The 14122-nt window shown below is 36.9% G+C and overlaps 1 long non-coding RNA gene across 1 annotated transcript in view; it reads right to left on the reverse strand.

The window, feature by feature from the left end:
* Nucleotides 1-4809: 4809 nt before the first annotated feature.
* Nucleotides 4810-14122, reverse strand: part of LOC118929465 (uncharacterized) — a 54814-nt gene continuing 45501 nt past the window's right edge. Inside the window, exon 3 of the long non-coding RNA XR_005031581.2 lies at nucleotides 4810-5096. This is a non-coding gene — a long non-coding RNA (uncharacterized LOC118929465). The remainder of the gene's footprint in view (nucleotides 5097-14122) is intronic.

The raw sequence follows: 14122 nt of genomic DNA on the forward strand, positions 1-14122 counted from the left end.
ATCCCTGGCTCAATGCTTTCTGAGATCTGGTTTTCTGTGCAGGTACTCTCTTATATATATTATTAACACCTTCAATTGTCCTGCTATGCTGATAAGTTTATCTTCCCCAAGAGTAAAATATTAAGAAGTCCACTGTGGTTGCATATATGAACCATGTCCTGTCTTCCAGTGTTTGTCATGAATGAAGTAGACATTTTGCTCTCCATCTCTCTCATTTGTTCCTAAGCTCAAGTGTAGAAGACAGGAAGACTTATTTCTTCCTCTCAAAATCCCCAAAGGATTCATTCCCAGTCATCCTACACAAAGCTAGTCATTTCGGAAAATGTAGCAGAAACTTCTTTCACTTTTTTCCTTTTCTGAGAACCCAACTCAACTCAGGTGCCATCTTGCCAAGACTCAGGGGAGTAACAGGGCATCAGGCTTATCAACATCTGAGAGCTAGTGTTTTTTTTTTTTTCCAAACCTTCTCCACTTCCATCTTCTCTCCTGTGCTTATTAAATTCTGGTTACCAAACATCCTACCTTAGTTTACTATTAACTTCATTTTTCCTCATTACCATCTCATGGATAACTAGTAGGGGTCTCCAATATATGGTGGGTCAGCTCTGTACAAGCAGCTCTTTTGTAATATTTGGGTGATAAATCTTATTTAAAAATTCAATCAAACCTTTTATTAGATGAACATTTATCAGATATTACCATCTGTGTCTATTATTGGGAGATCTGTTCATTTCATGTTTACTCACAGTCCCCTGTATCCTCCCTGCACTACTTAAACATTTAATGGGCAGAGATACACATTTTTACTTTTAGTCAGATATATATTTAATAGAATAATAGAATACCAGGCCACTATTAAGTGATTGGATTAATACTGGATCTCATTACCAACATTTTATAAATAAGGAAGCGGAGGTTAAGAAAATCAATTCCTTTCCCACGGTCATACAGCTTGAAAGTGGCAGAACACAGAATTGAATTCAGGTCTGGCTAACTCTTGAGCTCATGTATTTAATGACTGCTATGGTTTTAGGTTGGCAAATAGCTTTGGAGACCCTTTTTTGTTCTAAGCTGTATACTATAAGCATTTTCCCTATTTAATGGAAATTTTCAAACATACAAAAAGTTGAATTTTACAGTGAATACCGACTTAGCCACCACCTAGATTCAACAATTAACATTCTACTATACTTGCTTTAACACATAACTGTCAACCAACCAATCCTTCTACCCATCATCCCATTTTTATGTATTTCAAAGTTGCAGATAACAGTACATTGTCCCCCAGATACTCTGCCATATCAACTAGAGTTCAATATTTGTTTATAATTTTTTCTTTTGAGTTAAATTTTACATATAATGAAATCTTAAGTGTGTTATTCCATAATCCCATCAAAAAAAGCATACACCCGAGCAATCCAAACTCCTCTCACCATGCAGAATATCACGTTAACTCTAGAAAATTCATTCATATCTGTTCCCAATATTATTTCCTCCTCCAACCCTCAGAACCAACTCTTGCTTCTGGCTTATTTCCATCATGGATTAGTTTTGCTTTTACTATGACTTCAAATCAATGGATTGATGCAGTATGTACTTTTTTGTGTAAGGCTTCTTTCACTCAGCATGCTGTTTCTATGACTCATCCATCCATATTGTGTTATGTACTTCATGCCTTTTCACTGCTGAGTAGTATTTCATTGTATGAATGTACCACCATTTGTTTATCCATCATCCAACTGAGGGATATCTAGCCTGTTTCCACATTTTAGCTATTATGAATAAAGCCACTGACAATCACTATTCTACTCTCTTCTAGGAGTCTATTTTACACAGTTCATATATGTGGAATCATGCAGTATTTTCCTCTGACTGGCTTAGTTTACTTAGCATGTCCTCAAGATTCATCCATGTTGTTGCATGTCCCAAGATTTCCTTCCTTTTTCATGAATAATAGTCCATTGTACATATATACCACATCTCATTCTATTTATGTGTTGATAGACATTCATGTTTTCACATCTTAGCTATTGTGAATAGTGGTGTTCTGGAGTTCATGGGAGGGTAAATCTCTTTTTGAGATCCTGATTTCAATTCTTTTGGATAAATATGTGGAACTGGGATTGCTGCATCATATAGTGTTATTTTTAACGTTTCAAGGAACCTCCATACTATTTTCCATAACAGCTGCACCATTTTGCATTCCCATCTACAGTGCACAAGGGTTCCATATTCTGTACATCCCTGCCAAGACCTGTGACATTTTCCAATCCTTAAGAGTGGGCACTATAGATTTATTATGATAAAGTGTCTATTTTTAAGATTGGAATTTACCTCTAAAACTTTTAGTCTACCTATTTTGTAGATAACAGCACTGATGGATATTTAATGAAATATAAATACATGCATAAAATGTACAGAATCACAAATCTTATTCCTGTAATTTACATAAACATAGAAGATTGCCAGATTTGTGTTAAAGTTTATCTACAATTCACTGAATGCTTAAAACCAGTTTGGATAAGTTCTCATTTTTTTATTCACCAAACTAAACTTTTGCATTCTGGTTTTACTCTAGTAGAAAGAGTACAGAAGATTATCATCAACAATAACAACAAATTTACACTACCTGAGGATTAAACTGAATCAACTACTTTCAAGTTTCAACTTCCAGCCTCTGTGATATATTCTCACTAAGCAACCACTAGAACCTTCATCTGCAATGGTGAACCACTACGTGATTGAACTACCTCATATCCTCCTCTCCTTCAAAGAAGTATAATATTCTGGCAATTATGTTCAATGTACACATTCAGAGGGGAACTGTAATTAGGTTATAGAAATCTCAGAAATCATTTCCCCACAGGTATTCTCCACAGAAAATCCATAGTTATTCCTTATTTTCAGCATAAGTAGGTCAAAGCAGACTAGTTTATAAGTAGAATAAAGCTAGCATAAAACAGACATTTAAAAAATCTGTATCTAGATATTTAGAGATTCATTTAGGTTAAATCTTGTGGCAACACACTATAACAGAACATTGTTGTACTTATATTGACTAAAATAAATAAGTCCTTGACTAGGACTTCAATTTTTTTTTGTCATACCAACATTTTTGCTGCAACAACTATCAACAGAATTATTCAAGATATGAAACAAACCTGGAATTTGTAATATCTATGTATTTCATCTACCCCAGAGGTAAATCAGCTGATAGCACTGACTTTGGGGAAAGTCAGCTGTAAGACTTTGGCGACACTGCTCTGGTGAACAATTGAGCTGGTCAATGAGACAGAGAAGCAACTACTTCAGTGCAAAACATTCTGGCCATACTGGAACTGGGATATTGCTTTTCTTAAGACAAATAATGTAGACTAGATAAAGCAGGACACAATATGTCTTATTAGCTTATGCAGGCTTTCTGAAGCATCTTGCACTACTCTTCTTTAATGTACTCCTGGAGGAAGAGTCTCTTTAGTCTGTACAGAACCCAGCACAGAATTCTAAGTGATTTGATGAATAAGACTCTCAAATTCTATCTTGGCTCATATGTGTTCCCATGCTCACCATGTGCACACCCTAATTATGGCCCCATCCAATTGTACTGTATTTGTTTGCTTGTCTTCCCATCCTACTACAGGACTTAAAACAAAGGCAGGATCTTTTTGTACTTTTCATCCTCAAAGTTTAGCCCCATTCATGGTATTGGAGAAGTGCTCCACAAAGGTTTTCCATATAAATAATGAATGAACAGAACTCACTCCTTCCTCAGAAATGCACTTATATTGTACCCCAAAACATGTGGAATTTATCTATAAACTATATTTACACATATTTTAATATTGAATTTGTTTTACATCAATTCATTAAAATAACAAACAGTAAAAAACAGTAATGACAATATACAATAAAGTGTATCCACAAACAGTAAGCCTCCCTTTCCTCAGTCAGGTAATTAGTCTTAATAGTTTCTTGTGTATCCTTCAGACATTTTTGCATTGCTATTTAACCTTTCATGCATATATGATTTGTTTCCTGCCTCCCTAATTAGATGCTGAGCTTATTAACTACAGAAAGTGCAGCATATACTTCTTCCATATTCCCATAAGGTCTAACTCTGTGCTGGACACCTAGTAAGTAAGCAATAAAAACAGCTGCAGCTGTGATGGTCCTATTGACTCTGTTAAAAAAAACAGAGAAGAAGATAAACTGCAAGTGATGCAGAATATTATGCCAAACCAGGTAACATTTAAGGCTGAAGAGTAAAAGTCTTAGTGACATTGGTTAATAATACCAGAGTCACAGTACTAAATCGAGTCCTTTTTTTCTCAATTTAGGTAGAGCGGCACTCATTCATTTAACAAATTTGTGCAGAGTATATTGGCTATATTCTGAGCAATATACAGAAGCACAACATTACAAAGCAAGCATTATTATTATTACCTTCATTTTATAGACAAAGAAGCTGAGATTTCTTAGTAAAAGATAAGTATTTGCCCAAGATTATATAATTTGTAGATGGCTGAACTGGAATTCAAATTCAGGCAGTAGGTCTCTAGAGTCTATGTACCTTGAAGGAAAGGAATGGACTTGAGAGTTAATATAAAGGAAATACTAGAACAGGTTTAGCAATTGATTCAGCTGGGGTGTATGTGAAATATGCAGGAAAAACAATCATGATATTTCAAGCCTAGATTTCTCAAGAAATAATTTGAGACAATTTCAGATCAGTATTCAAAAATACACATCTATACTATATGTGCACCCCATGCAAATATGAAAAGTGTTATTAGTGATGACTTAATGTTGTGAAACAATAATCACTCAGCAATTGGTATCACTTTATTTCTTTCTACCATTCTACTATTCATACAAATTTATTGGGAGTTTTTACATCAACAATGGATGACTAGAATAGTATTGGCTAAAGCACATCTTCTTTAACAGACTCACTTGAAGCAGATTAATAAGTGATGCTTCCCTGCACTTAGAAGTTAATGTCTTGCCAAGCTCACACAATCACGAAAGGATCAAATGTCTGTCAGTCAAGTATTCTTTCCTGTAGATTTTCCAGGAATTCAAATCCATATTAACTGCTGGAGAAGACAAAAAGAACAGAAAACTGCAGCTGGAGTATGGAGAAGAATTTTTTTGTACCAGTATACTTTCTGGATCAGAGTAAGTACCCTCTATTTCCTCCTGATATTTAGGGAGCCATTCTCTCTTGTTGTTGAAGGATACCCAATACTTCTTACAAAAATGGCATATGCAGATCTAAGGGCCAACAAAATTGAAAGAAATGATACCACAGAGAAATTACAAGAATACTGTGACTTCCAGAGAGACTGAACAATATGGTATACCATACCAGGATGCCTATGTGTGTTCTCACAAATGTACTTGGCTACATTTGTCATGTCAAAGAAGCTAGAGCCATATCACTCAATTGGATAATAATTACTGCCTGGAACACTCTTCCCCTATGCGCCAGGAATCTCCATAAATGTTTCTCTATATATATCAAAGCTTTCTCTTTACTAAAAGCCTGTCACTGGCAGAAAACTGGTGAAAGAAGGGAAAAAAAGCCAAAGCAACTTTTGATGGGACTTGTTTCTCTGACATACTTCTAATCTAGATTTCTTCAATTTGCATACAAATCTCTATGCATATTTGAACTATGGAGACCGAAACAGACCAAGTCACAGCTTTGAAGAAAAGAATCTTTTCCTCCCAGTATATTCCATAAAATGGAATACTTCTGTGAAATAAAATATACTCACCATGGAAGTATTAGAAGACTTAGATATGTTATTGTTACTATTATTAAAATACATCTGCACAGCAATATACACTGGATAACAGGATAAGAGTATAGGCATACCTCATTTTATTGTGCTTGACTTCACTGTGTTTCACACGTATTGCAGTTTTTTACAAATTGAAGGTTTATGACAATCCAGTATTGAGCAAGTCTATCAGCACTATTTTTTCAACATTTGTTCACTTCGTGACTCTGTGTCACATTTTGGTAAGTCTTGCAATATTTCAAACTTTTCATTATGATTACATTTGTTATGGTGCTCTGTGATCAGTGATCTTTGATATTATTGTAATTGTTTTGGGATGCCATGAACCATACCCATATAAGATGGCAAACTTAAATGATAAATTGCATGTGTTTAAGACTGCTCCATTAACCAGCCATTCCCCCACCTCTCTCCCTCTCCTTGCAACCCCACTCCAAAACACAACAATATTGGAATTAGGCCAATTAATAACCCTACAATGGCCTCCAAGTGTTCAAGTATATGAATCACATACTCTGAATTTAAATCAAAAGCTAGAAAGGATTAGGCATAGTGATGAATGCATATAGAAAGCCATGACAGGCTGAAAACTAGACCTCTTGTGCCAGTTAGCCAAGTTATAAATGAAAAGGAAAAAATCCTTAGTCCAAGGAGCAGAGGAACTAGCTCCACCTACCAGGACACTCACAGCAGCTACAGGCATGCTGGGGGCAAGCCCTGCCCATCAGTGCTCCTGCAATAGCTGTGGACTGACACTAGAGAAAGGCAGGCTGAGGCATGCCCACCATCATGCCCACAGTAAGTACGGCTGGGCCTCTCAACCAGCCACTCCAGGAAAGAGCCCTGTCCACCACTGTACCCATAGTAGTCACAGCCACTTACTGCTGACAGCCAGTCTTAGGACCAGCCCTATCCACTGACATGCCCACAGCAGTCATAGACCAGACACAACAGGGAGGTGCATACAGCCCATACACATAACACCCCTGGAGCACCTGGTTTTGGTAACCTAGAGGGATTGTGTTATGAAACACCATAGGACACTATAAAGCCACCACTTTCAAAATGAGGAGATGCAGCTGACCTACCTAATACACAGAAACAAACAGAGAGTCAGATAAAATAAGGAGACAGAGGACTATGTTCCAAATGAAAGAAGAACTAAATGAACCAAAACCTCAGAAAAAAACTAAAAGAACCAAAACCTAAGAAAAAGAACTAAATGAAATGGAGGAGTTAGGCAATCTACCTAATAAAAAAGTAAAAAATACTTTTGACTTTTGAGAAGAGTGGATGAACTCAGAACAGACTTCAATAAAGAGAGAAAAAATACATAAAAGAACCAGTCATAGCAGAAGAATACAATAACTGAAATGAAAAATACACTAGAGGGAATCAACAGCAGATTAGAGGATGCAGAAGAACAGATCAGCAATCTGGAAGACAAGGTAATGGAAACAAACAATTAGAACAAAAAGAAAAAGAAATTAATGATGAGAGGTCAAGCAACCTATAGGACAAATCAAGCATAATAACATTTACATTATATAGGGGTCTCAGAGGAAAAGACAGAGAGAGATGGGAGCAGAAAAATTATTTGAAGAAATAATAGCTGAAAACTTACCCAACCTGGGAAGAAAACAGATATCCAGGTACAGGATACATAGAGTGTCCCAAAAAAGATGAACCCAGAGAGAGTCACACCAAGACACAATAATTATAATGGAAAAAAATTAAAGATAAAAAGAGAACCTTAAAAGCAGCAAAAGAAAAGACAACAGAGAAACACAAGAGAAATCCCATAAGGCTCAACAGAAACTTTGCAAGCCAGAAGGGAGTGGCATGATATACTCAAAGTGTTGAAGGAAAGAACCTACAAACAAGAATTTCTACCCAGTAAGATTATAATTCAGAAATTGAAGGAGAGATAGAATTTCTCAGACCAACAAAAATTAAAGCAGTTCATCTCCACTAAACCAGCATTATAATAAATGTTAAAGGGACTTCTTTAAGTGAAAAAGGCTGTAAGTGGAAATAAGAATATTATGAAAGGAAAAAATTTCACTGGTGAAAGTAAACATACAGTAAAGGTAGTAGATTAATCACTTGTAAAGCTAGTTTGAAGGTTAAAAAGCAAAAGTACTAAAAACAATTACATATACAAAAATTAGTCAAGGATACTCAAAATAAAACCATGCAAACTATGACTTCATAAACAAAAAATGTAGAAGGTGGAGTAAAAATGTAATGCTTTTAGAATGTTTCAAATATAAACAACCATCAGTTTAATATAGACTGGTACATACATAGAATGTTATACATAAACCTCATGGCAAACACAAACCAATATACTATACTAGATATACAAAAATAAAGGAATCCAAGCATATAACCAAAGAATGTCATCAAATAACCAGGGAAGAACCAAGAGAAGAAAAAAAACAGAACTACAAAAACAACCAAAAAAAAAACAATTAACAAAATGGCAATGAGTAATACCTACTAATAATTATTTTAAATGCAAATAGACTAAATGCCCCAAACAAAAGATACACAGTGACTGAATGGATTAAAAAACAAGATCCACCTATATACTGCCTAAAAGAGATTCACTTCAGACCTAAAGACACACATAGACTGTGAAGGGATGTAAAATGGTATTTCATGCAAAAAGAAGGGAAAAAAGCTGGGTAGCAATACTTATATGAGACAAGATTGAATTTAAGACTGTAACAATAAAGATACAATGTAACAAAAAAGTGATCAATTAAAAAAGAGGATGTAACAATTGTGAATATTTATGCACCCAACAGAGGAGTACCTAAGTATATAAAGTAAATATTAACAGATGCATAAAGGGAGAAATTCACAGTAATACAGTAATAGTAGGGGAATTTAACATCCCATTTACAGTAATGGGTAGATCATCTAGAAAGAAAATCAGTAAGGAAACAGTAGCTTTGAATGACACATTAGACCAGATGGACTTAGATTTATACATTCTATCCCAAAACAGCAGAATACATATTCTTTTCAAGTGTACATGCAACATTCTCCAGAACGTGTCACTTTTTAGGCCACAAAGAAGTACCAATAAAGTTAAGGAGACTGAAATCATATCATATATCTTTTCCAAATACAACAATATAAAAGTATAAATCATACAGAAAACTATAAGAAATCTATAGAGAATTTTGGGAAGACAGCGGCATGAGTAGGGCAGCGGAAATCTCCTCCCAAAACCATATATATTTTTGAAAATACAACAAACAAAAGTACGCCTAACAGAGAGACCATAGGATACAGTATAACAGCCAGGCTATATCTACATCTGCCAGAACACAGCTTCTCATGAAGGGGGTAAGATACAAGCTGCAAACCAGCAGGACCCAAGCACTCCCTCCACCCCAGGTCACAGGTGGGAGGAAAGGAGTTGGAGTGGGGAGGGAGTGGAAGCCCAGGACTGCTAAATAACCAGCCCTAGTAATCCGCACCAAGAGCACAGACACATATTGCATGGTGTGCTGGATATTAGGGAAACAGAAGAGTAAAATCTGCAAGCAGGTCCCCATAGCCGGCTCCCCTGGGACAAAAGAACAGAGAGCACTTTTTGAAAGTCTTAAAGGGACAGGGGCTTCACAGCTGGATGGAAGCATCCCGGCACACTCAGCCCAGCAGCTGGGAATCCCGGGGAACTTCAGGCACCCTAATCAACTGGGGGGCAATGCAGCTCTGAAGACACTCACGGTGAAAAACAGCCTGCGGTTCATTCCCCCTGCCATGCGGCCCTGGCAGAGCAGCCTGGGAGCGGCTGCCCCCAGAGAATCAGCCCAGAGCCTCCTCCCAGTGCGCAGCCACCAGGGCCAGATCCAAAAGCCACCTCCGGTGAGCAGATGCCCTGCGCAAGCAGAGGAAGCCGGGGAGGGTGAAAAGGGGTGCCATTCTCGCAGGAGAGGACACTGGGTGTGTCTCTCTCTCCCCACAGGGCTCTGGGCTTCCCCGCTTGCCATAGGTCAAGAAATTAACCCAGAGAGTGCTCTCAGTGTGCGGGTAACAGGCACAGAAAGCGGAGAAGGGCAAGGTGACCAGCAAGAAAGAAGGGACTTTGTTCTCCCAGCTAACACATGTGCTACCTGCCTAGGACTACCTCTATCACCATGAAAAGGCAGAAGAATTTTGTGCAGTCCAGAATCACCCAGACAACAACTGAGAGAGGGCCTGGGGAGATAGATTTAACCAATCTTCCTGAAAAACAATTCAAAATAAAGGGCATAACCATGCTGAAAGACATGAAGAGAAATATGCAAGAACTAAAAGATCAAGTTCGGAGGGAGAATACAGAAATAAAACTGTCTCTGGAAGGACTTAAGAGCAGACTGGATGAGATGCAAGAGGCTGTTAATGGAACAGAAATCAGAGAACAGGAATAAAGAGAAGCTGAGGCAGAGAGATATAAAAGGATCTCCAGGAATAAACAAAATTAAGAGAACTGTGATATCAATCCACATGGAACAATATTCGCATTATAGGAGTACCAGAAGAAGAAGAAGAGAGAGAGAAAGGGATAGAAAGTGTCTTTGAAGAAATAATTGCTGAAAACTTCCCCAAACTGGGGAAGGAAATAGTCTCTCAGACCATGGAAGCCCATCAATCTCCCAACACAAGGGTCCTAAGGAGTACAACACCAAGACACATAATAATTAAAATGGCAAAGATCAAGGACAAAGAGTATTAAAGGCAGCCAGAGAGAGAAAAAAGGTTATCTAAAAAGGAAAATCCACCAAAATATCATCAGACATCTCAACAGAAACCTTACAAGCCAGAAGACAATGGTATGATATATTTAATGTAATGAAACAGAAGGGCCGTGAACCAAGAAAACTGTATACAGCACAAATATCATTTAAATATAAAGGAGGGATTAAACAATTCACAGACAAGGAAAAGTTGAGGGAATTTGCATTCCACAAACCACCTCTACAGGATATTTTAGAGGGGATACCCTAGATGGGAGCACTCCTAAGGCTAAACAGATGTCACAAGAGAAAATAAAATCACAGCAAAGAAAGCAGACCAAGCAAATACTAAGTAACGCAAAAAATAAAATCAACTACTCACAAAAGCAGAGGAAACACGAAAAAGGACTGAATAAAATACCTAACATATAAAGAATGGAGGAGGGGGAATAAGAAGGGAGAGAAATAAAGAATCATAAAACTGTGTTTATAATAGCTTAATAAGCAAGTTACGTTAGACAGTTAGATAGTAAAGAAGCTACCATTGAACCTTTGGTAATCACAAATCTAAAGCCTGCAATGGCAATAAGTACACATCTTGCAATAATCACCCTAAATATAAAGGGACTGAATGCACCAATCAAAAGACACAGAATAATAGAATGGATTAAAAAGCACGACTCATCTATATGCTGCTTAAAAGAGGCCCACCTCAAACCCAAAGACACACACAGACTAAAAGTCAAGGGATGGAAAAAGATATTCCATGCAAAGAATAGGGAGAAAAAAGCAGGTGTTGTAGTACTTCTATCAGGCAAAATAGACTTCAAAAAAAAGAAAGTAAAAAGAGATAAAGAAGGACATTACATAATGGAAAAGGGGTCAGTCCAACAAGAGGATATAACCATTGTAAATATATATACACCCAATACAGGAGCACCAACATATGTGAAACAAACTCTAACAGAATTAAAGGAGGAAATAGAATGCAATGCATTCATTCTAGGAGACATCAACACACCACTCATTCCAAAGGACAGATCCACCAGACAGAAAATAAGTAAGGACACAGAGGCACTGAACAACACACTAGAACAGATGGACCTAATAGACATCTACAGAACTCTACAACCAGAAGCACCAGGATACACATTCATCTCAAGTGCACATGGAACATTTTCCAGAATAGACCACATACTAGGCCACAAAAAGAGCCTCAGTAAATTCAAAAAGATTGAAATTCTACCAACCAACTTTTCAGATCACAAAGGTATAAAACTAGAAATGTACAAAGAAAACAAAAAGACTCACAAACACATGGAGGCTTAACAACATGCTCCTAAATAATCAATGAATCAATGACCAAATTAAAATACAGATCAAGCAATATATGGAGACAAATGACAATAAAAGCACAAAGATCCAACTTCTGTGGGATGCAGCAAAGGCATTTCTAAGAGGAAAGTATACAGCAATAGAAGCCTATTTAAAGAAGGAAGAATAATCCCAAATGAATAGTCTAAAGCCACAATTATTGAGATTGGAAAAAGAAGAACAAATGAGGCCCAAAGTCAACAGAAGGAGGGACATAATGAAGATCAGAGAAGAAATAAAATTGAGGAGAATAAAACAATAGAAAAAAATCAATGAAACCAAAAGCTGGTTCCTCGAGAAAATAAACAAAATAGATAAGCTCCCAGCCAGACTTATTAAGAGAAAAAGAGAATGTACACACATAAACAGAATCAGAAATGAGAAGAAAAATCACGATGGACCCCACAGAAATACAAAGAATTATTTGAGAATACTATGAGAATCTATATGCTAAGAAACTGGAAAACCTAGAAGAAATGGACAACTTCCTAGAAAAATACAACCTTCCAAGACTGACCAAGAAAGAAACAAAACATCTAAACAGACCAATTACCAGCAAAGAAATTGAAGAGGTAATCAAAAAACTACTAAGAACAAAACCCCTGGGCCAGATGGATTTACCACTGAATTTCATCAGACATATAGAGAAGACATAATACCCATTCTCCTTAAAGTTTTCCAAAAAATAGAAGAGGAGGGAATGCTTCCAAATTCATTATATGAAGGCAGCATCACTCTAAAACCAAAACCAGGCAAAGACCCCAGAAAAAAAGAAAATGACAGACCAATAACTCTGATGAACACAGATACAAAAATACTCAACAAAATATTAGCAAAATGAATTCAAAAATACATCAAGAAGATCATACAGCATGATCAAGTGGAATTCATCTCAGGGATGCAAACATAGTACAACATTTGAAAATCCATCAACATCATGCATCACATCAACAAAAAGAAGGACAAAAACCACATCATCATCTCCATAGATACTGAAAAAGCATTCGACAAAATTCAACATCCATTCATGATAAAAACGTTCAACAAAATGGGTAGAGAGGGCAAGTACCTCAACATAATAAAGGCTGTATACGACAAACCCAGAGCCAACATTATATTTAACAGCGAGAAGCTGAAAGCCTTTCCTCTAAGATTGGGAACAAGATAGGGCTGCCCACTCTCTGCACTGTCATTCAACATAGTACTGGAGGTCCTAGCCACGGCAATCAGACCAAACAAAGAAATACAAGGCATCCAGATTGGTAAGGAAGAAGTCAAACTCACTATTTGCAGATGACATGATACTGTACATAAAAAACCCTAAAGACTCCACTCCAAAATTACTATGACAAATACCTGAATTCAACAAAGTTGCAGGATACAAAATTAATACACAGTAATATGTTGCTGTCCCATACACTAACAGTGAACTAGCAGAAAGAGAAATCAGGAAAACAATTCCATTCACAATTGTATCAAAAAGAATAAAATACCTAAGAATAAACCTAACCAAGGATGTGAAAGACCTATACCCTGGAAACTACGGCACACTCTTAAGAGAAATTAGAGAGGGCACTAACAAATGGAAACTCATCCCATGCTCTTGGCTAGGAAGAATTAATATTGCCAAAATGGCCATCCTGCCTAAAGCAATCTGCAGATTCAATGCAATCCCTATCAAAATACCAACAGCATTCTTCAACGAACTGGAACAAACAGTTTTAAAATTCATATGGAACCACAAGAGACTCCAAATAGCCAAAGCAATCCTGAGAAGGAAGAATAAAGTGGAGGGGGATCTTGCTTCCCAACTTCAAGCTCTACTACAAAGCCACAGTAATCAAGACAATTTGGTACTGGCACAAGAACAGAGCCACAGACCAGTGGAACAGGATAAAGAGTCCAAATATTAACGCAAACATATATGGTGAATTAATATACAATAAAGGAGCCATGGACATACAATGGGGAAACGACATCCTCTTCAACAGCCAACAGCTAGTGTTGGCAAAACTGGACAGCTACATGTAAGAGAATGAAACTGCATCATTGTCTAACCCCATACACAAAAGTAAATTCGAAATGGATCAAAGACATGAATTAAGTCATGAAACCATAAAACTCTTAGAAAAAACACATAGGCAAAATTCTCTTGGACATAAACATGAACAACTGCTGCATGAACATATCTCCCCAAGCAAGGGA

Source organism: Manis pentadactyla, chromosome X (genome assembly GCF_030020395.1).
Source record: "Manis pentadactyla isolate mManPen7 chromosome X, mManPen7.hap1, whole genome shotgun sequence".
Classification (NCBI taxonomy): domain Eukaryota; kingdom Metazoa; phylum Chordata; class Mammalia; order Pholidota; family Manidae; genus Manis; species Manis pentadactyla.